Source organism: Dermochelys coriacea, chromosome 2 (assembly GCF_009764565.3).
Source record: "Dermochelys coriacea isolate rDerCor1 chromosome 2, rDerCor1.pri.v4, whole genome shotgun sequence".
Taxonomy (NCBI): domain Eukaryota; kingdom Metazoa; phylum Chordata; order Testudines; family Dermochelyidae; genus Dermochelys; species Dermochelys coriacea.
In genome coordinates this window covers 191,833,475-191,857,386 of record NC_050069.1, presented here as the reverse complement: position 1 = coordinate 191,857,386, position 23,912 = coordinate 191,833,475, and the positions used below count along the sequence as shown (strand labels likewise).

At 41.4% G+C, this 23,912-nt stretch overlaps 1 protein-coding gene and 1 pseudogene across 5 annotated transcripts in view; both read right to left on the bottom strand.

Moving 5' to 3' along the window:
- Window positions 1-23,912, bottom strand: part of CPNE4 (copine 4) — a 357,681-nt gene that overhangs the window by 194,705 nt on the left and 139,064 nt on the right. The window lies entirely within an intron of this gene.
- Window positions 10,650-11,132, bottom strand: LOC119851821 (annotated as a pseudogene).

Below are 23,912 nucleotides of genomic sequence, written 5' to 3'. Positions count from 1 at the left end.
AGGGGTTAGAGGACCTTGCCTGCCTGCCTGACTGGACATAGATGGTCCCTCAAGGATTCCCATGGGAAGGGTGAGCTAGTGAAGGACATTGTGTTTAGGATGTTTTATTGTCTTGGGTGATCTGTACTATCCTGTGCTTCACATGATTAAATATAAAGAGCATAAAGTTGAAAAAAACTGTACGAAGAGCAGATCTGTATATGCTTCACAACTACGGCAAGAGTTAAATTGTAAACCAGAAGCTTCACACACTTTTTGGGTGGAGATCGGGGAGAAGGGTGTGTTTAAGTGTGGCGAGCCTGAGGGATCAGTGCTGCACCCAGAGGAGCTAGGCAATGGAACAGTGGGTTCCAACACTTGGAAGGGGGTACTGACAGAAGGTCTGAGCTCTGAGCATGTACCTTGGGACAGGGAGATTGGGGTAGCGATTGGACTCTGTTCAGGCTCCAGGAGCTTGAAATCTGGGCATTGTGGAACCCTGGCAATCCAGAGAGCAGAGGCTTGGGTTCCCCTCAGAGTAGTCCTAGTGGGTGGCTAGTAAGGGGTGCTCTAAAGCTATCTAATCCACAGCAGGGAAAAGTTACTGGGGTTCCCTATGCAAAGAGCACAGATGCAACTGCTTTCCAAACAGAGAGCTTGATCCTGCATATCTCCACACATGCAGAACTTCCACTGACTTCAATTGGGGGGTGGGAGGGTGTCCATGCATACAGTTGTTGCAGAATTAGGGACACCTCTCCCACACACCCCACTACCACCTCAGAAGATCAGATATCTCCATTTACAAAAGGAAAGATGACAGAGACACAATCATTTAAAGTGCTTTATAATCAATAGCATTGGTCGAATTTATGTTCTGTAGAAAGTTCTGAAAAAAATTCATTTTAGAAATATTGAAATGACTCTATTGAAGTGCTTCATTTCAATATTATATTACATATTTTCAATGCGAGGGTTGAGGTAAACCTCTGGCGGACATAATAGCCACCCTTCATTCAGGATAAATGTAAGAAGGAGTTAACCTCTTTTTAGAATAAGATAACTGAAACAACAGGAGCCTCCCCCCAAAACACAGGCCACAAGCAAACCCAATCAGGTGGATAGAGGGGTTTCACTGGGAATACAAATGCAGAGGGCTGGTTATTGTTTTGGTGGAGTTGTGTGTGTGTGAGCCGCAGCAAGAAAAATCTGCAGACAGACAGAGAAGGCAGCAGAAGGCAAGGACAACCAGAGAAGCACCTTTAGTGTGATCTTGAGAAAAAGCTAAGAGAGAACTTCGGGGGCAGGGTGCTGGCGGGAAAGAGGGTTGGAATATTGAACAAGAAAACTGTTTCCTGATGTTTGATTCCTACTGTGGTCAGGGCAACTGGACTTGGCACACATTCTTTGTAAATAAACAGGATTGCATCAAAGAAATACCTGAATACATCAACAATTTCTCCACCTAGTGAAAACAACCTGGTTTGACTAATTGCTCAGGTCAAAAAGGGTAACAATATTATATTGATTTTTATATTATATTTTGGATTATGTACCCAGAGCTGCACCAGCAGCATATGGTGCAGCGTACTCTCGGATGTCCGGCTACCGCTGAGAAAGCTGGGAGGAAGGGGACTGTCCAAACCAGTTACACAAGCACCTGTCCATACCACAAAAAACAGTGTTTCAAATTGGTTACAGGGAGGCAAACCGGAAGCCGGAGTCTCTGGCAGGGGCAAAATACAGTTAGCTACTGATTATTTTAACCTTGCGTTGTGTGGATACAATCATGTCTGGAAGCAATCGTAACACTAACTAGTTACAAACACCTAGAAGAGCTGTAGTATAGATGGAGCCTTGTTGGCTTCACCTCTTCAGACTGTTGAAGGCATCGGTGATCCTTCCTAGAGTTCTGGATAGAGCACAATAGCTGGCATTATTGTCCGAGCACTACTGCACAATTACTGCACTGCATCAACAGCTACCAACAAAACCTTACCATTGCCTCTTGTAACACTTGTATATAATGTACAATAACTTCCTGAAGTTTCCTCTCCTTAGCGCACTTGCACAGCCTCCAAGACTAGGAGAAAGCTATCAGACATTTTGACAGGTGTTATAATAAAAACAGATAAAACCCACAAGGGAGAAATTTAATGGTCATGCTGCTACTGTTCTAACTCCTACTAGAGTGTTACCATGAATCAGAACACAAAGAGAGGCTTTTGTGCATGTTACTGCCATGTCCACTGCCACAGCAAACCAACAGGGCCTGAAAGGCAACAACATTAGTGTGGCTTGTTACAGCTAAAGAAAATTGGTGATAGTGCTACAGCCGTGACAGCACAAGAGCAAAGCCTCACTATCTGTACCACCTCCTCCATTGTCCAAACTGGTACAAGATAATGAGAATTAATGAAATTTCAATAGATGTCACACTCACCAGGCGAGATTCTGATTTCAGTTACACCAGTGTAAATCTGGAGGAACTCCTTTAACTCCAGATTTACACTGATGTAATCCAGATCAGAATCTGGCCCTCCGACTTCAGCTGAATTCCAGCTAACATGCTCTTCCAATGTTGGGTAGGAAAGCAGAGAATCTGTTGGAAACAAGGAGAAAATTGGCGATAGTCTGTGGAGGAAGATTAGAGAATCTCTTTCTTTCGCTTCTCTCTCATGGGGAATTAGCAAAACCAGCTGGCTGATGATAGCTGGCAAATGCTACTTCAAACCCCTGTGGGCCAGGCACTATATTTTTGAAACACCCTCTTTATCAAATGCCAGTTGCTAGGCCAGGTGAGAGATCCATGAAAGTGCAAATCCACAGACACAGCCAGGTTTTCCACTCCCTTCCCCTGCCACATTCCTCTTTATTGCTATAATTTTCCCTGATCTTCAGGCTCAATGCTTGTAAAATATAGAGAAGAGCTAGCTCCAGCCAGACATATTCAAGTTACTAACACCACATACTAATACACTTGTTAAAATGTCCACATTAAATAAGATGAACAGTATTTTGGGGCGGGGAGGAAAATAATACTAAATCAGGGGGCCCTTGAGATGCTTGGGGCCCTACACAATTGTTTAGTTTGCTTATGCTTAGCACCACCACCAACCTTTAACATGATTGGTAAGTGAGAAGTTTAGACTTCCAAATCCCATTGGCAACTTTAGTTCTCTTTCTGACCAAAAACTATCGGTCTATCTAAAATGTCTATAGTCTCCATCACCTTAGCTTCTGAGCAACTAATTATCTGACCTATTAATTTTAAAAGTGGCAAAGTTAAAGGATGATCTCTCCCTATATTCTAAACACTCTAATTTTATAATCAAATATTAAATCACAGAAAATTAGAATAATCCAGACGTGCTATTGTCTAAATTCCCAACCCAGGGGAAAAGAGACCTTAAAGTACAATTGCTAAAGAAGGGTGACCTTACCAACTGCAGTAACTGGAAAGAAATCACATTACTCTCAATGCCTGGAAGCATCATATGCAACATTATCCCAGAATGTATCAAGAAAAAAATAGATTTCCAATTTAGAGAGGAACAAGGAGGTTTTAGACCACTGAGATTATGTGAAAACCATACCGTTGTTCTCCGACATATTATAGAACAAAGTGTGGAGTGGCAAGAGCCCATTGTGATACGTTTTATTGATTTCCAGAAGGCTTTCGACAGTGTACGCAGAAACAGTCTTTTGAAAATTATGGCATACTATAGAATACCAAGAAAAATAATTAGAATCATCAAGGATCTATATGCTAATGCCAAATGTGCCATCAGAGATGGTGACAACATCAGCCAATGGTTTGCAGAGACAACTAAAGGCAAGCAAACAACTTTCATAAACTTGAAAAGATTTGGAAAAGTAGCATGACTGGCACGGATACTAAAACATGAACATTTTACACCAGCATCATGTCTGTCTTTTATGGAGCAGCATCATGGAATCTATAACATAAATTGTTAAGAAGATGAACTCATTCTGAAGTAAATGCTTGCAAAAGATTTTCTGAATTCATCTGAAATAATTTATTTCAACATCAGAAATTTTAAGAAGAGCAAACCAACCTAATGCTTCAATCATGGTAAGAAGATGATGATGGACATATTTGGGACATGCTTTAAGGATGTTACCAACATGACTTCCATAGCAAGTGATAATAGGGACACTACCTGGAAAAAGAAAAAGAGGGCAAGCCTAGAGAAACAGTATGCAGAACAATAGAGAAAGAAGTCAAATCCATTGACATGACACTCAGAAGCCTGAACAGACCAGCACAGGACTGAAATAAATGGCAGAAACTGGTGGACGCCCTATGTACCTGGGGGTGCGGGAAGATAAAGAAAGAAGAAAAGATTGTCCAAATTCTGCCCTTGGATGTATAGGCATATGTAATGTAGATCTCATTAACTTGAAGAGATACACACATCAATGGACAGAATTTGAAGACTGAGGGTGGACAAATAGAAAAAGTTCAGACACTCATGAAATCCCTGCCTTTATTTATTCATTATTATGACTTTTAATATAAAAAAAGATAGTACAGCTTATCATTATTAGGAAATGGAACACACTGTTGATGGCAGAAAATTCACCAGGGATTTCAAATCTCATCATTTCTAGTTAATTACAGTAATACTCAATCCCTTTGGTTTTCACAAAATCTCTCCATGGGCAATGTTTATCAAACGGATTCAAATAATTTACTTCAGTTTTGTCTAGAACTGTTTCCAGTTTATCTCCACCAAATCCCTGGATGAATTTGATATTAACATTACCAGTAGAATGTTATACAGACAGTACATGGCAATCAAAGAAAGAATAGTTTCTAAAACAACCATTTTCTTGTCAATAAAAAACTAAAAATGTCTTATCAGCTGAGATAAAAAGGGTAAGGGACCACATTCTCCCCTTAACATACTTGTGTAAGTCTCTTACTACCAATGGGAGACAACCGTATATATATTGAGGGGGAAACAGACTCATCATAGACTTGCTCTTGTACCACTGAGTTCAATAGGCACTTTGCTATAAACTTCAATGGCAGAAGATCAGATCCTATTTGCATAAGATAGTTATGTGCAAAAGTACTGCAATCATCAGGACATTTGTTAAAATCTTCACTTTAATTTAGGATTGTGTTTCAAAACAAAACTAAAATGAAAGCAATTACTATTCAGGACTATTTTGGCTGTATCTTCTGGGATAGTTTCACAGAGTAAGATTAAGAGCCTGATCATGCAACTCTTTAAGGTACGTCTATACTTCAATGTAAGCCCAGGATTAGTCCTCTTCAATCATTTTTACACAGCTCACACAAGATTCCCCCATTCTATTATTATGTAACCCTTGTTTTTCATTTCTATTATAAATAAGCAACAAAGCATCATTTTTATTTGAAATGCTTAAAGTAAAGAAATAAAGGAAGAGTGTTTCTGTGCTGATTCATGTAAAAGTTAATAAATTAGAACTCTTTAGCGGTAGCTTTAAGGCCTGTAATTTTGGTGAGGAGCCACCCTCTAAAAACCTCATTTACATTGGCCCTTTTAAGGCATCTCCATTTGGACACCCACAATCACAAGTCATTTAGAAAAAAATTAGCCTTAATTTTGTTAATATTACAGTAGCACCCAGTAATCAGGGATCACAGCCCCATCTGGCTGGACACGATACAATCACATTGTAAGATTGTTTTTGCATTGAAGAACTTGCAAACTATGGCCTTGATCCTACAATGAGCTATGCACAGGCATCGATTTCCCATCCCTTATGGGGCTTGTTGCATGATTGAGTCCAAGAAAAAACAGAATATGGGCAGACTAACAGACTTCGGGCAGTTTTAAAGTTTTATCACAAGCCCAAACACAAAAGCACAGATACTCATACCAAGGGTCCCTATGGCATAAAGAACCCTTCAACTCACATAGATCAAATTAGATCAGTGATTCCCTACCATGGGTACATGTACCCCTGGGGATAGGCAGAGATCTTCCGGGGATATGTCAAATCATCTAGGTCAGGGGTAGGCAACCTATGGCACGCGTGCCAAAGGCGGCATGCAAGCTGATTTTCAGTGGCACTCACACTGTCCAGGTCCTGGCCACTGGTCTGGGGGGCTCTGCATTTTAATTTAATTTAATTTTAAATGAAGCTTCTTAAACATTTTAAAAACCTTATTTACTTTACATACAACAATAGTTTAGTTATATATTAAAGACTTATAGAAAGAGACCTTCTAAAAATGTTAAAATGTATTACTGGTTCGCAAATCCTTAAATTAGAGTGAATAAATGAAGACTCGGCACACCACTTCTGCAAGGTTGCTGACCCCTGATCTAGGTATTTGCTTAGGTTACATAAAAAGCACTAGCAAAGTCAGTACAAATTAAAATTTCATACAGACCATGACTTGTTTATACTGCTCTATATACTATACATTGAACTGTAAGTATAAGGTGGATAAGGAATTGGTTAAAGGGGAGACTGCAACGGGTCCTACTGAAAGGAGAACTGTCAGGTTGGAAGGAGGTTACCAGTGGAGTTCCTCAGGGATCGGTTTTGGGACCAATCTTATTTAATCTTTTTATTACTGACCTTGGCACAAAAAGTGGGAATGTGCTAATAAAGTTTGCAGATGATACAAAGCTGGGAGGTATTGCCAATTTGGAAAAGGATCGGGATATTATACAGGAGGATCTGGATGACCTTGTAAACTGGAGTAATAGTAATAGGATGAAATTTAATAATGAGAAGTGTAAGGTTATGCATTTAGGGATTAATAACAAGAATTTTAGTTATAAGTTGGGGACGCATCAATTAGAAGTAACAGAAGAGGAGAAGGACCTTGGAGTATTGGTTGATCATAGGATGACTATGAGCTGCCAATGTGATATAGCTGTGAAAAAAGCTAATGCGGGTTTGGGATGCATCAGGAGAGGCATTTCCAGTAGGGCTAAGGAGGTTTTAGTACCATTATACAAGGCACTGGTGAGATCTCACCTAGAATACTGTGTGCAGTTCTGGTCTCCCATATTTAAAAAGGATGAATTCAAACTGGAGCAGGTACAGAGAAGGGCTACTAGGATGATCCGAGGAATGGAAAACTTGTCTTATGAAAGGAGACTTAAGGAGCTTGGCTTGTTTAGCCTAACTAAAAGAAGGTTGAGGGGAGATATGATTGCTCTCTATAAATATATCAGAGGGATAAATACAGGAGAGGGAGAGGAATTATTTCAGCTCAGCACCAATGTGGACACAAGAACAAATGGGTATAAACTGGCCACCAGGAACTTTAGACTTGAAATCAGACGAAGGTTTTTAACCATCAGAGGAGTGAAGTTTTGGAATAGCCTTCCAAGGGAAGCAGTGGGGGCAAAAGATCTATCTGGTTTTAAGATTCTACTTGATAAGTTTATGGAGGAGATGGTATGATGGGATAATGGGATTTTGGTAAGTAATTGATCTTTAAATATTCAGGGTAAATAGGATTAATCCCCTGAGATGGCATATTAGATGGATGGGATCTGAGTTACCCAGGAAAGAATTTTCTGTAGTATCTGGCTGGTGAATCTTGCCCATATGCTCAGGGTTTAGCTGATTGCCATATTTGGGGTCGGGAAGGAATTTTCCTCCAGGGCAGATTGGAGAGGACCTAGAGGTTTTTCGCTTTCCTCTGTAGCATGGGGCATGAGTGACTTGAGGGAGGCTTCTCTGCTCCTTGAAGTCTTTAAACCATGATTTAAGGACTTCAATAGCTCAGACATAGGTGAGGTTTTTCATAGGAGTGGGTGGGTGAGATTCTGTGGCCTGCGCTGTGCAGGAGGTCAGACTAGATGATCAGAATGGTCCCTTCTGACCTAAGTATCTATGACTCTATGAATCTAGTGGGACTCAAGCAGGACCGGCTCTAGGCACCAGCAAAGCAAGTGCATGCTTGGGGCAGCACAATTCCAGGGGCAGCATTCCGGCCATCCTTTTTTTTTTGCTTGGGCAGTTGCACTCTTGGAGCTTGGGGCAGCAAATTTTTTGCTTGGGGTGGCAAAAAACCTAGAGCCGGCCCTCGACTCAAGTCGGCTGACTCATATTAGGGAACCCCGGGCTTGAGCGTCTACATTATATTTTAATCCTAGGTTAAGAATTTTCTGACCCATGCTCAAATCTAGGGCTCTGGCATCCACACAGCAGTGCACAGACCCAACTCACAGTAATCACATCCCAGAGTCCCTGGAGCCCTCCCTCCCGCCTCTGAAATGTGGCCATTCTAGCCCTAGGAATGTGGTGCACTGGGGGAAAACTTTACTGCCCGTCCTGCACATTACCAAGAAGCAGCTCATTTTTCAAACGGGTTGATCAGTTCCCTCTCCATTGCAAATCCATAGTGTATTTGCAGATAGATGATCAGAAAAGAATGGGTTAATACTGACTTGAGCTGCTGCTGTTTGCCAGGTCGGGTGGGGTGGAGGGAGGCTTCCATTTTCAATAGAGTGGGTTGCAGATTGTTGGGATAGAGAGGATCAAGGAAGTTGTCCCATGGAATTGTGGGATACTTGTGGATGACTCCAAGGACTTGAGTCAAGCAGGGCTGTGGCCACACTGCAAAGAAATAGGGCTCGGGCCCTGGGTCCTGGCTTCACTCAAACTCAGACCCTCCAGCCCTGCAGGGTTCTGGGCCTGTGGGTCCAAGACCTGGGTTAGTGCAGTTGCAGTGTAGATATGCTTTCCTAAATTGGAGACTGACTTATTACATGAATAGCTTTCAGTGCCAGGTCTGATTATAAACTACTCATTACATTAAAGGTTTCAGGACTGTAAAGCTTTGCAGAACTAGCAAATATACAATAACTTACTTGCAGAACTGCAAGTCAAATACCCAACTGGCATAAATCAAGCTGAAAATCTGGACCTGAGAGCTCTGATACCTAGGTCTAGGTATTAGAACTACTTTGGGACAGTGTCTCTATTGCAAGAGACTACCCAGTGTGCACCAGCAGTGAGGCTCCCCCACTAACAGCTGAAATCACTGAGAGCTGTGTTCAGGGGGCGGCCTGCAGAAAGGGCCAGAGTAGAGCCCCGCAGAGGCGTGGCAATTGGCTGGTGGGCAACGAGCGAGTGCCCAAGCAGCAGGGCATGTAAGGTGCCTCCTTACGCCCCCTTCTACCCAGGGTGGGAGGTGAACTCTGCGGATGAACCTTTTGGCTGCACTGGCAAAGGACAGCAACTGTGAGTGGGGTGCAGAGAAGGGACAGGACGTTAAAGGGACTTTTGGGTTGCTGGACTTATGACCCTGAGGGGAAAAGGACACTGCCCAACATTCTTGGGGATGGGTCTTTTGCTCATGGCTTATGTTTATGAACCCCAGTTGTGGTTTTCCCAATTTAAAGCTGAGTTACTTCTCTCCTTTATTAAAAGTTTTTGCTACACTCAGACTCTGTGCTTGCAAGAGGAGAAGTACTGTCTCTTAGAGGTGCCCAGGGGGTGGTGTGTAATTGTCCCAGGTCACTGGGTGGGGGCTCAAGATGGCTTTGTGTTGTATTGTTGTATTGTTGAAAAGGAACCCCTAAACACTGAACCTGGCCCTTGTTGCTGCTGGCTCCACCTGGCAGAAGCGTTACACATATATACATATATAGGAATATTTTTAAAGGATGGACAATTTCAGTTCTGTTAAATGTAAGTGACCATAACACAAACCAGTTCAGCTAAGATAGATTAATTTTAAAACTACACACTTTGTTAAACACGCTATGGAAACAATTTAACACCTAAAAAAGTGCTATAAAAAGATATGCATGCATCAGACCCATTCCAGTCCCAAATGTATGTATAGACTGTATTAAAAAAAGGATATTTTCTCCCTGAGGAATGCCAAACACTGTTCTTCATGAATATGTATAATTAGATGTTCTCTGTGAGTGAGAAGTAGTAATTAATTCAGTGTTAAACATCACAACCTATTACTTGAACTCCATGGCAACCAACATTGCCAAAAGAGAAAACGAATTTTCAAAGCCTATTTTTAAATTATTACATTTATACATTTTCCAAAATTTCCAAGCAGGCTTACACTATTTTTAGACAAAGACAATAGAAGTTAACTTTTTCAAGTGATAAGGAATAAGCTCATTAATGAGGGAGGTTATAATTTTTTTGACTCAAAAGAATGACTTGATGGCAGGTGAACTAAGACTTCTATGAGATTGAGGTTATTTTTTTTTTTAAGGTACAGAACTGAAAATGTAAGACAAAAGGCAACTGATATGTACAGTTGTCTCAATGTGATAATCAAAGCACTCTGAGAAGCATATTTTCAAAGTATTCCTCATGGTTTCAACCACATGCCTATCACTGGCTTTTAGGTGCGATTGGACCACCAGAGAACATTCTGAAATTCTGCACTTTAATAGTTTGGTTAATGATTTTTTCCCCTGTATCATCTGGTACTTATCCAGACTCAAAACAGTATGTGGAAATGTTACTTTCACTGCATTCCATTAAGGACAGGCGCAAGCTGTAGTACATTGATACAGATTTCAAACCAACTTTGGTTCAGGGATGTTCAGAGCAGACAACCTTATTTTTCATGGCATATGAAAGTTCATTATTTGCATCTGATTCTTAGCTAAACAAATTCAAAGGGAAACATTTCCCCAAAGCATAATTTACTTCAGAGGAATGAACCTAGATGAGTGGGTGGCACTGCTATCAGGTCTGCCGTGTTTCACTGGCTTGTAATTGATGGAAAACTCACCCAGGTAGCGGCTAATCATCTCGGGCTTGATTTCCACCTGGTGGAAGGTTTTGTCGTTGTATATGCCAACCATGCTTCCCACCATCTCGGGGAGGATGATCATGTCGCGCAGATGAGTTTTGACTACCTCTGGCTTCTCCATGGGAGGGGCCTCCTTCTTGGCCTTGCGAAGGCGCTTCAGGAGGGAATGCTGCTTACAACGCAGGCTGCGGTTCAGACGCCTGCGCCAGCGAGCACTGTACAGCTGCATCAGCTGCTTGTAGGACATATCGAGGAGCTAATCCAGATCAACACCTCTGTAGGTGAATTTCCTAAAGGTCTGTTTCTTCTTCTGTTCGACTTCCGCCATCTTGGCCGCGTCTCTTTCTGAATAGACGCGGCCAAGATGGTGGAAGCTGACCAAAAGAACAAACTCAAAGGGAGCCTCTTATCTTGATAACGCAGTAGGATTTATATGGGCTGCTCCCATTATTGTTAATCCATGCAGTGATCAAAGAATAAAACCCTATTGTGTCTCTCTCTTCACAAGAAAGCTGTGGCCTACTCTTTGACAATACCAAGGTTGCAAGACTATTTTGATTCTCTTAATATGTAGTAAGTGGGGGCTCTGTGCTTCCCGCTCTTTATATGGGCAGAGTCCAGCAAAAACCGGCAAAAAAAAAAGGGCAAGGTACCGAATCCCGATACATTCTCCCTCTCCCCCTAGGGTCAACAGAAGTCTCACACGATTACAATGGAGTTAAGGCATACTGGGGAAAGTGAAGCCGCTCTTCATGGCAGGATCTTCTAAAGACCTAGCGGAATACACTTGAAAAAAACAATGTTGCTCCAAGCTCCACACCTACTAGCCCCCTCAAAGAGGTAGATGGCAAAACCTGTGGCAGCATGGGAGGCTAAGGGTGCATCGTAGAGAGGCCCACAGGGGCCTCACGCCCCATGCAGATGTTTCTAGAGCAACAGGAGGATAAAACATAACCTCCACAAAGATTCCAGGCTACTCTAAACCGCCCCCCCGCCCTCTTGCACTCCACCCCCACGAAGGCATATTTTCTCCTGTACTTCTCATTACAAAATTCTGAGGGTTATCTAAGTAGGTTTTTATACCATGAAGAATATAGCTGGTCTACGTTGCATTAAACCTACTGAAGAAAATAATTACATTAAGGAAACCTTCAGCATAAGGAAGAAACAAATAACTACTTATGCTAAACAATCTGTTCTACCTTATATTTAGCTGTGACACTGAGTACCTTTCCCAGACCCGAAGAAGAGCTCTGCGTAAGCTAGAAAGCTTGTCTCTCTCACCAACAGAAGCTGGTTCAATAAAAGATATTACCTCACCCACCTTGTCTCTCTAATATCCTGGGACCAACGTGGCTAAAACACTGCAAAAAACAAATACACGACATTTAGGGGAATTAACACAGCCAAAATATCATACTCTTTCAGGATATAACTTCCTCAAGTAATTGTTGTGTATAAATATTTTTGCATATTGTTTGTAGTGCTGATCCTGGGAACCAAGAAACATTGGTTAACTCTGCAAAGAATTCCAAAAATAACCCTTTTAGTTGAAAACTACTATTCAATTCAGAACTCTGAAATGGTTGAATCCTCCCTGTAAGTTTTGATTAAGACTAAGCTACAGGCAATTAATTTTTTAGAAATAGTAAGGGTCAGATGTAAATCCAGAGTTAGGGCACTGAAGTCAATGGATTTACTCCACATTTAATATCAGTGTAAATGGGATCAGAATTTAGCCCTCTATATTGCGCTGAAAACAATCACAAATCAGGCTGAGCAATGGAATCACCATGGTTCAATAACAAATGCAAAAATAACTTCACTTCTCAAGACAATTATTATAACGTTGCTATCTTAAAGACTTATAATTGGAAGCCAAGAAGTTGTCATAATAGAAGAAACAAGTAAAGTAGAAATGATGTGTCAGCAGAACTCTGGATTAGTTCAAGCCTTAAAGATGCAATCAAACCTTTTCTGATATGAGATCCAGTTACTGCAGTGCATTATATGGCTGGATGCAAGAAGGCTGGGGTTATTTGAGTAACATCGCTCACCCTCTCCAGTAGCCAGTGGGCTGAGTTATGTGAAAATAGAAGGAGGAGACAGCATCAGTAAGGAGTAAGCAACAGGAACCCCACTAGTAGGTTGTAATTTTGAGAGGCAGTATCAGTATCAGGCAGTAAGGTAAAAATTAATTAAGAGTGATGATTGCAGCTGTGGAGAGAAAGTCCAGACAAAAGACAGGGGCCTGGAGGAGAAGAGACTACTTGAAATAGGAAGAAAAGGCATGAGCAGAGGAGTAATGGCCTTAAAGTGAGTAGAGGACCAAGGAACTGATTGGAGTGTCTGGCAGATGAGAAAGACGCAACAGAGCTGGGGATAGATATAGAGAAATGGTCCTTTGCAAGGAAAGAAAAACAGAAAGACACATGCTCAGCTGAAGGGCGAGAAAGCATTTCTGAGGCAATTGACTCTGGGTGATCTGTTCAGACAAGAGGCCCTTATTAAACAACAAAAAACCTCACAGTATTCCCCTGTCATTATCCAAAACACTGTAGTAGCTTTTACACCACCTTGTAAATCAGAGACATGTTATGCCTCAAGATGTGAACTGTATTCACTGGCTACTGAGCAATTTCCCTTGAAGGAAAAGTGCTTTCTACTAAGAATTTAAATTCTAGTACATTTAATACCACACCAAAATTCTCTCTCTTTAGACTGGAGAACTCAACTGGATCCTAATTCAGGAAAGCACTTAGTGCAATTTAAGTACATGCCTGAGTGCTTTCCTGAATGGAGGGGAAGGGGGGAGATCTTTATCACAGCCTGACACAAGCACAGGGTGAGAGACAGTGCTTATCTTTTACTCAGAGCTCAGGCCTGATCCAGCAATCCATGTGCCTTTGTAACTCCTTGTGAAGTCAACAGTTGTGGGCGCACCCAGGGATTGCCACATTAGGGTCTAATTAAAAGGTAAAACATGTTCAGGTAGAAAAGCTTCCTCTGACATGGACAACAGGTGAGTGTCCGAATGAACCAAATGCTCAGCCACCAGGGAGCTACTGAACTAGAGATTCTGCTTTCTACAAGAGTGTTGTGTAATGAAAATAGCACCATGACTCTATAACAAGCTGAATATATTAGTGATCAAAAAAAGTCCATCACACCCCCAAACAGTAATTTTTTTTTATTTTGAGGCAAGTTAATATTGTATTTCTGTTCTTGATTATAACTTTTCGTCTGAGAAGGTTTAAATGTTAAATTTCCCCCTGCCTGCATCAGCCATTTTCTCTGAGAAAGGAAAGAAATCAGACATTAATTGGCCCATTCCTATGAAGACAAGTGACTGAGGTTCCCCAGCAGGATACTGGATATGATGAGGAAGCGTGGGGCCAGCTGAGGTTTCTGTCAACTTGCCTTTCAAGCAGATTTAAGAATAACAGGAGTTGCTGCAATTAGCCAGTTATTTGCATTCAATTTAAAAGTGAGAGACTTCATAAACAAAGTCCTGTCAGCAAATGTTTAAAATGTTTATCAGAATTCCTTTTTCTGATGAGAAGCAGTTCAAGAAAATTGGGTTAGAAATTAGCTACTTTATGGCCTAATGAAACAACTGCTCATAATGTTCTGTAACTTTGCTGATACTATGGGACACTGATTTTACTGACCTACATAGCGCTATGACAATTTATACCGGCTGAGGATTGGCCCCTGCATAGGCTCGATGGCAAAGAATTCTCCAGTGTCTTTCAGAGAGTAAACAGAAAGAGCTAAAACTTCTCAGCCCAGATTTTTAACGGTATTAGCTACACTCAGCGTTGCAAGGTCTAACTGCTTTAGGCACTTGGCAGCCTAAATCCCATTGACTATCAATGAGATTTTTGACTCCTCAGTGCCTAAATCACTTTTGAAAATGAGACTTTGGTGTTGCAAAGCTGAGCCCAGCTATGCTGAAATATCTTTAAAAATCTGGGCCCTCATCTTTTAAAATGTGCTCAAATACTGCAGTGATGGATGCCGTATAACAAGGATGGGCAGCTGGGGGCCACATCCAGCTTGCCAGATCATTTTATTTGGCCCGTCAACCAAAAGTGTATCCACAGATGGGCCTGGGTGGGCCATAGACCACCCCATTAGCACCCAGGCCCATCCAAATCTGAGCTTGAGAGGAGGTGGCTCTGCTAGCACAAAGAATTTGGGAAGGGGGAAGAGGCGATTGAGGAGAAGTAGCAGCTCTGCAAGCGCCTGGCATTAGGGAAGGGGCAAGAGGCTCTGTCAGCGTGCAGCAGAAGATGGTGAAAGGGGGCGAGAGGTGGCTCTTCTCATCACCTGGAAGAGGAGAGAAGGCTGCTCGCTGACACCTGCTGGAGTAAAAGCAGGAGGCAACAGCTCCCTGGTTGCAGTGGGCTTACCCTAGATAGCCCTGCTGGATATAGGGTGACCAGATAGGTAATAGACGCCTATAGAAGAAAAAGTCCCCAAAAACGGGACTGTCCCTTTAAAAATAGGACCCCTGGTCACCCTAGCTGGACAGCACCCAGGAATTACCCACTGGGGCCATGTGTCCCCAGAGGTAGGGACTAGGACAGGAGCAGAGTTGGGGGGGTGCAGGCTCATCCACCTTCCTGGAGATCGTGGAGTCAAACATGGGCGGGCAGGTATATGTGATGCAGTGTGGCATGATGGTGTCAGTGCAGCATTTGCTACTTTGGTGCACGTTCTCACAGCAGCAGCAGACAGGTGAAATGCCCCAGGGCATCTTCCTCACATGCAACCTCTTCCGCTGCATCCTGGAGCCTTTAAACGAAAAATGCATGGCCAGCCAAAGAATTTTAGTGGATTTTGTAGCCTTCTTCTTAAAGTTGCCCATCCTGCCATATAAGTACTTAGAAAATGTGTGAGATGCTAGTTCATTTATGCTATTTGTGCCACAGTCAGCATTTCTTTGCTTTAATAATAAGTATTTTATGATAATTTATATAGAATAGAATACACTTATAGAGGTACATTAAAAAGTCAGAATTTGCCAACCCTGCTAAAATACCACATTTATCAGCTATCCTTAGAGCAGAAAGTTATTGTTTCTGTTAGACAATGTTGTTGATTTTTCAATGTCAGTCACCTTGACTATTCAAATACTGAGACCCTAAAATACAAAACACTAAACAAGTGAACAATAGTTCTTGGATAATAATTTGTCATGAAATCTCTTTATGTCATGATCTCTCTCACTTATCATTAGTGATTCTGCCATCTGGGTAAAAGATCAATAAAACCAAAATTGCCTACAAACAAAAAGAAAAACCCTTAAACCAAGAAGAGGAAACAAGTCCAGATTCTAGCACCACTCTGTGGCCAGTACATGAGTGGTAGCCATAGTAGTATGAGCCTATATCAAGTTACTGTACATGGGTTCAATCATGGTGATGCTAATGCTCAACTACTTTAATGTCTCCCTTGTTAATAAGTCCACACATGTGATCAGTTAGATATCAATGCTCACCTACGTCTCCTCCTAATTCCTAATAAGAAATTCCCAACTACATAACAGATGCACAAATGCACGATGGGATGAACATAAGTTCATAATGTCACTCTGTTACATGTGTTTTCTCATGGCCCGTGGGTTGGAACAGCTGTGATTTATGAGCAATGTCTTTGACTAATAGTATGAGACATTACCAGGTCTATGACAATCACTTCCTCTTTAATAAATAGATTCTCCCTCTCTTTCAGATAGAGATTTGCATGTGTATTATGGTATAATATGCCCAAACCTGTTTCATTAGTAATGAGTGGGTATGGCAGTAATAATCTTTAAGAAAATATAACAAAACAATGCCATAGCAACAGGGCTGGCCCACAACATTTTGGCACCTGAGGCGGGGAGCTCAAATGACGCCCCCATGCCCCCTCGCTTGGGCCAAAACTTTGAAAGGTCTCAGTTCTGCCTTCTTCCTGTTCTACTCCTCTCATGGTACTGCTCTGCTACTTACCCCAATAAAGGAGAACTAACAACTTAAAATGCCTTGTTCAAAAATGTTAAGTAACACTTAACTTTCAAATGCCTGAACAGCAAATGTAAGTTTTCTTGTCTGCATAGTAAACACTGGTATTTTTATCTGTTTGAATAATCAAAGTGGTGCTTTCCATACCATCTTGGTTGTAAAAATTTGAACTGCTTCCTGCTGAAGGTCCACAGTCTAGGCCAGCTCATGCTCTATTGATATGGTTGCAAGGCCGACCAGCCTCTCCTGTGTCATTGTGGAGCGTAGATGCCTTTTTATTAACTTCAGCTTGGAGAAGCTGCGTTCTCCACAGGCAACTGTTACAGGAAGTGTTAGAAGTATGCACAGAGGAACAAAAGCATTTGGAAAGAGTGTGGTCATCTTATTTGTGCACATATATTCCAGAACAGTCTTTGGAGTTAATCCTGCTGAAATGTATCTTGAAAGGACTTTCAGTTCATCACCTAAATCACTCGCATCAATATTGTGCATGTCATCATGTGTCAACACTGTCTCTATTGCCCTGCATTGCTGGTGTAGGTCTTCTTCAGGTATAGTGAGGGGTTGTGGAATATCATACAACATCCCAAATATACTGCTGTGTTCCTTGAGCTACATGAAATGTTCTTCAACTGACTGTATTGCACAATCTAGCACCTGGTTAAAGAATTTAACTTTGTATTGTTGTTTGGGGTCTCTTATGGGATTATCCCATGCCTTGCAATCAAAATGTCTTCTTCTTCAGTGACTGTTGTATTCTTGAATGGGTGGGAAAATAGCTTCAGTGTGAAGTTCCTCTGCCAACTTTTGTGCACTCTTCAGAACGTTTTGAAATCCCTCATCTGACCGGTAAGACTGTAGGTATGACTTTGCTTTGTCCAGTTGTTCCATTGCTCCAGATATATCAAGGTCAACACCTTGGAGTCTCTTGCTTACAACGGTTATTTCAAACCATGTGTCATGCCACAACACTAAGCCACATAGAAATTTAAAGTTATGTATGTTTCTGGTGTTTCCATTTCCCTCTGCCACTGTTCTCCCATGAACAGTTCCTGTCATAGCATTATCCTCCATAATGGCAACTATGGCATCATCTATCTTCCCAATTTGGTGTTTGATAGGCTTTATCGTCTCCACTCGACTTTCCCATCGTGTGGCACTCAGTGGTTTCAGTGGCAGAGAGGATGTTCCCAGATGTTGCTTCAAAATTTGCCATTGATGAGTTGATGCAGAGAAAAATACATAGATACTTTGAATTACATTAAATTACAAAAATTCAGCAGCCTCACTAGAAGCTGATGCTGCATCACTGACCACCAAGTTCAATGAATGAGAACTGCATGGGACAAAAAAAGCTCAAGGGTTTAACTCTCAGATCCATGTCTGTATTACTCTGTTCTTTTCTCTCATGTTGGCACCATTATCGTAACCCTGACCTCTCATGTCAGCTATCGCAATTCCTGTATCTTCCAGCTTTTTAAGAAGCACATTTGTCATACCAGCTCCTGTAGTATCATCAATGTCAATAAATTCTAGAAAATGCTCTTTGACAGTCACCGTTGCAGGGACATTTTCACTAGGTTCTGTTGTTGTTACAAAACGCACCATTAAAGTCATTTGTTCCGAATGGCTGATGTCAGGAGTGCAGTCCAGAACAACAGCAAGTATCTTGCTGACTTCAGATCTGCCACAATCTTCTGTTTGACTTTTGTTGCCAGTAACTGTATGATCTCATTTTGAATTGTTTTTCCAAGGTAGTGGTGTCTGTACATTTCTTGGGTGGTGACTCTTCTTAGATACTCCTGGCGTCAGCATCTAACTCAGCCATCAGCTCCTCAATGTTAAGGAAGTTTCCATTGCTTGGCACATACAGCTGATCTGAAGTGCCACACAGTGCTAGGTTTTGGGTAGCAAGCATTCTCACAGTGCAATGAGCCTTTTCAGAACATTTTGCCAGTAAAGAGACACTGATGTAATCTTCTCTTGATGCTGATCATCTATGGTGACCTTTAACCTTAGTCTCGTCTCAAGCTCTTTCCACCTATGGAATGCTCTCTAGTGATTTGCTGCCTTCTCATGGCATGCCAGATTTCTAGCCAGATTTTTCCAGTCCTTTGTTCCTGTAGAACCCAATGTGGCTGGAACATTAGACTGGAAGAGTTTGCAACAAAAACAGTATGCAGCATTCTGGGTTTTTGAGTACATAAGCCATGGCCTCTCCACTTTGTCACCATTGGGGATTTCACGCCAGGTAACGTGTTGGATGGAAACTTCTATTTTCATTGTCCTTGGGGAACATGAAATTTTTCACTGGCTGTGGCCCACGCAGTACAAGGAAGTCCCTCAGGCTACTGTTCAAGTGGGTCCACAGTCCTGGATCATCTAGATTTAAGGAACTAAACTCAGCAGCAGCTGTTCCTTGCACCTCCACCACACTCTTCTCTGATCTACACTTTTCTTCAGGAATGTGCATGGTTCATCCATTTGAGATGGAGATATGGATGCTGCAGTAGCTGCCAGGTCACCTCCACTCTGACTAACTGGAAGATCAGGCATCTCCTCACCACTCACATCCTCACTGCGGCCGGAAGGCTCACCGTGAACATTTGTGTCTATGTATTTCAGGAGAGCTCCTTCCTGCTTAGATAGAAAAGCTTCCTTTGCTTTCTTTCTTTTTCTGAATGCTGCCCCAGAAAATGCTGTCCCAGAAAAAATGCATGTTTTCTTCTTTCATGCATGATTGCTGTACTGTTCCAGCTATAGTGGCTCTCAACACTCAATTGAAGAAGACAAATAAGCAGGCTGGTAGCAGGGCCTGAGTGAGGGAAGATATCTTAGGGACCTAACTGGCTCCTACTACTTCAGTTGACTCCTGTTCTCCTCCAGTGGGTTCAAGGAAGCAGCAGGAAACTCCCTGAGAAGCTGGTGTTAATCAGTCCAGGCTCCTGGGGGTGCTAGAGAGATACATAAGAGGCTCCTCCTCCTCTCTCTCCCTGCAGCTCCTGCTGCTTTCTGTTGTTCCCTCTCACCTTTTCTCCTGCCTGTCTGTTATGTCTCTTCCTCCAGCACAGCACTCCACCATCTCTGTGCATCTAGAGCAGAGAGAATCCATATGCACCAGGAGCAGACACAATTTTCTACACTCTGGGTCCTAGTGGCGCCCCTCCCCACCCACAGTCTCGCACCTGAGGCGGCCGCCTCAGTTCGCCTAATGGTAAGGTCAGCCCTGCATAGCAAACCAAAAGGAGGACATAATTAGTTCAAATACACAATCAATAGCCATCAAGTGACTCAGATCCCTGACTCTTAGAAAGCTGGGAATTCAACTCCCTTTCGCCCAAAAGCCACCTGGTCTCTGTCTGCTTTGCCATCACCAGTCTCTGCAATTTGCATTTACCCTTTCATAGGACCTCTGCAAAGCATGATCTTTGGATAGTTGAGCTTTGAAGAGAAACCATCAATTGGAGTCTTAAGGTGGTCACATTTTATGACTCCTGCAGCCTGCAACTCCCTCTCTTTCTGTTCTATTTATGTTGTTTTGTCCCGTCTCTGTCCTGAGGAAGTGTAAAATAATCTGGGTGAAAACAGTTTATGGAGTTATGACATGTGTAGGGTAAGGACAGGACAAGATTTGAAGAGTAAAAATCCTTAAATATCCTTTTGTAAATTAACAGAAACAGATGTTTTGCTCTAAATATGATTACATTCCATTAATCACAAGGGTTCTACATTTTAATGCCTCTGCCCCAGGGGTCCCAGATTGCCTAAATCAGTTTGAAGGCTTTTGTTTTAAAGGTTAATTTGAAATCTCCACTGCTGTTTAGAGATCTTCTTGTAATTTAGCAAGAGTGCCCAAAAGCAATAAGCCATTTTTGAAGTCAGCAAAAAAAAAAAAAATTTGAACTTTCTCAGGGGATGTGAAATAAAAACTAGCTTAAGTTTTGGTGTTCTCCATTAAATAGAAGCTATTCACTCATGGGATGAGATACGTAATAGAGTACCATCAATATTTTTACATAAAAGTCTTCTTCAGATTCTTTCCCTTTATTCTGACATACAGTGCTATACAGATTTGATATAAGGGTTGAAGAAATGTAGGTCATCTTAAAAAGAACAGCATGTATTTCAAAGTTTGGATAATTTGGTATTGATACATAAATCAGTGAATCTGAAATGCGACTTCGATGTGAATCTTACAAAGGGGGGAAAAGACAAAAATACTAAAGCATGAAAAGAACGATAAGTAATTTCCTTCCAAAGAGAAAAAACAGATCATAAACAGGGAAGGATTATTTTCCTGGCGCATTGCTCTGACTGTCCCTCCATGAATCCCTCCACTAGCTTTCCATTTTCTATAACATCTTGTCCCCAGCCTTCAAGGTGTGTGTCCTCACTCACACAACTCCACCCCTCCCTACTTATCTGTGTGCAATTTTTTGATTGCATTTCCCAGCCCCTCTTTCATTCTGAGAACAATGCTAGCTTTGAAAAGCCATTTCTACACTACTCCCACTCTGCTGCTTATCCACAGAACACCCACAATAAGTTAAACTGCAAAGCCACTACGGTCTCTCCTCTGCAGGGCCCAGCTCCACTGTCATGCCAACAAAACAAAACAAAATCAGCTAACTAAATAATAGCTCGGTCAGACAGCAGCCTGGAATAATTGATTTAATTTATTTTTCAAAAACACGTTGATTATTTTGAACCACAAGGTTGTCAAACAGACAAACTGCTATCTTGTCATCCTTAGCTTTGTTCTTCCATTCCCCTTCCTTTTTCATCTGAATTTTTTTGATCACCTTTGAAACAAAACACTCACGTGTGTGACAAATGGATTTTCTTCAACGACTGACTTAAAAAATTTCATGAGAATTCGTCAATGTGCTTGAAATTTTTTATTTTATTTTTCTACACAGCATTCACGTATTTAAAAAAAAATTACACTTTAAAAAAAAAAGGTTCATACTTTTCCTTTGTTTGAAACGAGATTTTCAGTAAAAGAAAAAATTTAACATTTTATAATTCACAAAAATATTGAAAAATACCAAACATTTTAACACTTCCTAGCAAAAATAACTGTACATTTTTTCACAAAATAGGTTTATTTTTTAAAGCCAGCTCTGTAAATTACACGTAAGATATTGGATCATAAGATATGATCCGTACGTATCATACACGTAAGGATCATGTTTGCACAGCACCTCTCACTATAGGACCCTAATCCTGCTTGGGGGCCTCTACGTGCACACTAATGCAAATAAATAACAGTTGGACACTTAGAGTTGGATATTTAGAGCAAATAAACAACAGTTGGATTTTTAGAGTTCAACTCAAGCTCTCTCTCCAGATTTGTATTTCCTCCTCACACTGCTCAGCCCACAGTCTAGACCACCCTGACACCCCAGAATGTTTGGTCAGGGCAGCAGCCACAGAAGCCTGTTTCCTCCTCTTTCATTCCCCGCATGCTCCACATTACTGGGCAGGGCTGGCTTTGGACCCTGTCTCCAAGGCAGAACATTAATCACTTCCTCACCTGGATTACTGTGGAGTTTTATGACCTAGTGAGATCCAAAAGTTGGTAGCAGCCTGCAGCATATCTGCATGAAAATTAGGACAGTAGAACCTCAGAATTACAAACACTAGAGTTACAAACTGACTAGTCAACCACACACCTCATTTGGAACTGGAATTATGGAATCAAGCAACAGCAGAGAGACACCCCCTTTCCTCCCAAAAAGGCAAATATAGCAGAGGACTGTGTTAAACCTAAACTACTAAAAAAAATTAATGAAAAGTTTAAAAAAGATTTGACAGAGAAAGGAAATTGGTTCTGTGTTTGTCTCATTTAAATTAAGATGGTAAAAAGCAGCATTTTTCTTCTGCATAGTAACATTTCAAAGCTGTATTAAGTCAATGTTCACTTGTAAACTTTTGAAAGAACAACCATCATATTTTGTTCAGAATTATGAACAGCCTTCATTCCTGAGGTGTTTGAAACTCCGAGCTTCTACTATAGGTCCTGGAATTACGGGTGCAGGTGATGCTGCCATACCCCCTGGCTTCCATTATATACAGTGTTTACAGTTTGGTTGGATGGCTCTCAGCACCCCCACTATACAATATTTTCCAGCACCCCTCTGGTGCTACTGTATTTAGAAAGAGAAGACAACACACGAGGAAGCTTTTATCCTATTCAAAGTTAAATTTAAAACATGGCTCTGGACAGAGAAAAATAGCTTCAAGAAAACCTTAATAACTACTTGCAGTATCCCATGCACAATTATGAGGGCTTATATCCTCTGTAGACTTCAGCCACTGCAGAGTGACAATTACACACACTTGTTCAGATATGGCATTCCATCCAGTAGAGACCCATGACATACAACATAGGGAAGGGTCACAGGAGACATACCTATATTATGATGTGCTAAGTGTGTGTGTAACAATAAAAGTAACAGCAGTCTTTATGTAGACTCTAGAGCTTTGCTATTTTCCTCAAGCCAGGTCAACTTTAAGCATAGTCAGAAACCTTGAGTTGAATGAGCCAGCTGTTACAACTTTAGGATGGTCCTAAAATTGGTAAGTGATAAGTTTATTATTTATTTGTATTGTAGTTGTGCCTAGAGGCCCTGATCCAGAATGGGTGCAAGGCTATCTACAGGGATATATCAATGAGAAGCTCTCTGATCTAAAGAGGTATAGATTATAAGATGAGACACAATATGTAGATCAACAAGCTGATGGGGCAAACTACAAGGTAACAGTGAGATGACAAATGCTAAATTCCGCGGGGCTGTTGTGCACTCTACCATAGCCTTCAAAAATGAATTAAATACCAGAACTGAGGTTATGATGTTTAATCAAGCAGCCATCCAACAACAGATGATGACATGAAGAGATTGCTAAACTGTGGTTCCCCCAAGAGCTCACTTTTTCAGCTGCTAAATCATATTTAAAACCGCTGAAAATACACAAATTCTTTCCTCATATTACTTTCTTTTAAGCAATTGCTGTGCTTGTCACAGGTGTGTTATGTAGCACAAATGTGAGAGGAAAAGATCAGCAGATTCATGGATAAGAGGGCAAACAAGTCAATTGTCTATTAAGATGTAGCCCACACTATGAAAAGTTTTGAAAAC